The sequence below is a fragment of the Propithecus coquereli genome, unplaced genomic scaffold (assembly GCF_000956105.1).
Source record: "Propithecus coquereli isolate 6110/MARCELLA unplaced genomic scaffold, Pcoq_1.0 Scaffold287, whole genome shotgun sequence".
NCBI lineage: Eukaryota > Metazoa > Chordata > Mammalia > Primates > Indriidae > Propithecus > Propithecus coquereli.
In genome coordinates this window covers 256,497-258,874 of record NW_012148474.1, presented here as the reverse complement: position 1 = coordinate 258,874, position 2,378 = coordinate 256,497, and positions in this window count along the sequence as shown.

Here is a 2,378-nt window from a genome sequence, read left to right as displayed (position 1 = left end):
TAGGAACACTCATACACTGCTGGTGGGACTGCAAACTAGTGCAACCTCTGTGGAAAGCAATATGGAGATACCTTAAAGAGATACAAGCAGAAGTACCATTTGATCCAGCAATCCCATTATTGGGCATCTACCCAAAAGAACAAAAGACGTACTATAAAAAAAGACATCTACACAAGAATGTTTATAGTGGCATAATTCACAATTGAAAAGATGTGGAAACAACCCAAATGCCCATTAATATGTGAGTGGATTAAATTATCTTTCAATGAAAGAAATGGATTCCAAATTTTCCACATTCATGAATTTTCTGTGTATGGATTTTCTTCTGAAGGAAAAAAAGTTCAGTACAGTCTTCCGAATTTATAATATGTTTGGTGGTAACCTTTTACAAATATACAGTATCTAGATAATCATGTACTTTCTAATTGTTCAATTGTGGAACGTAGCATAATAATCTGTAAAACTTTTTGACCAAGTGATCGTAATTGCCAATTTTTTATCCTCTGCTTGTCTTGACCTGATGTCAATCAGGTTTCTCTTCTCTCCACAGGCTCCTGAACTTTGCCTTGCCCCCAAGCCTGAGCATACACGAAAATGCAGAGGAGAATTGGCTTACCACAGCGAGATACATTTCCTTTCAAATCTAGCGGATCCTGCAGTCAACTCATTCCTCATTTGTCAAACCTCCCCTTACATACTGCTTACCCCTCAGTATAATAGAAAATAAATATTTTCTGTTTGATTTTGAGATGGAGAGTGTTCTTCCTTTTGTAATAGTTTTATCTCATAAAGTTTCTCCTTATCTAAGTTCAACATTGTTATTATTGGAATTCTCTTTCAGGCTTCTAACTTTCTTTTTTGCCCTTTGATCTTAACTATCACCGAAAAACATGTTCCTTTCTATCCTTCTGTGGAAATAGTAGAATGGTTAAGTATGTCAAATATAGCAAATAAAGATGACTGTCTAATTAACTTCTTTGACTATTTTGAACCAAACTGATTTCTTACTTGCAGAAGCAGCAAGATTGTATTCACTAACAACTATACCTCACCATGCAATATGGTTGTGCAGGACTAGTTTCCAAATTGTCACACAATAAAGAGAATAATTTTGAATTTATCACATTAATCTTTTGTATTAATTCACATGTTTTTACTACATCATTAAGCAAACTGTTTGGCTCAGTAGGCTGGTTTTTTAAGTAAAACTTTCTTAGCGATAGAAATTAGTTTACATTCAGGGGCCAGCACTTTAAACTGGATACATTCCCACCATTCCATCAGAACATACTCTTGGACAAAACTTAAACTCCAAATCACATTCATTGATAATGTTATTTTTCCTAGATTTATACAGTTCAGAGTTAGTTGCATTTGTCAGCAAGGAAACTAAAAAAAAAAATCTTTCTTCATATCATCATCATGTTCAAATTGTATACCCTTGTAAAAAATTCCCATGTTAGCAATATCTGTGCCTTTGTCAAGTTATACTTAAAATATTTGGCTGTCTGTATGTATTCTGAGGACATGTATTCTCCCATGTCATTTTCTGTTTCCTGAATATGGTGAGCTACGATATAATTGGAAAGTGATTCTCGAGATGTCTTTTTGCCATATATTCTTCCAAAATTTTCAAGCAACCAACTCTGATGTAGTCTTTTAATAATATCTCATCATATGTACATATTTTTAATCTTAGCAACTTTAAGTTCTATATTATAAGACATACTAACTTATGTGTAAAATATTGATCATCTGATTCTGGTGGGTGTGGGGAACCTGGTGCTCAAGGCCACATGTGGCCCTCCAGATCCCCAAGTGTGGCCTGCTTGATCGAATCCAAACTTCACAGAACAAATCCCTTTATGAAAATTTATTAAAATTTCAGTTTGCTGAAATTGCTTTAAAATGTTTTTATTAAAAGGATTTGTTCTGTAGGATTTAGATTCAGCCAAAAGGTGACACTCAAGGATCCAGAAGACCACATGTGGCCCCAAGGCCCCAGGTTCCCCACCCCAAAATGCCACCTGAATTTTGTTGCTTTTATAGCTTAGTAAGCCCATATATCTCTGGAATCTACATATTGTAGTTTTAGCACTTCACCATCAGTTATGGCTAAAACACTGAACTCAATTTATGAAGGAGCACACTTTGAAGTAAAAACTAGTACACACTATACTGGTCTTCATTTTTTTCCCCTAGAATTGCTTATATTAACAACATTTAGTTTATGACAGCAGCCACATCCAGAAAAAAATGTGCTTTTTATTAACGAAAAGTTTAGTAAAGTCAGTTTTACCTTCCGTATATCAAAATCAAATATAAATAATATACATTTTACTTTCCTAACCTAGTTAGTAACGTTAAACTATAAAAAT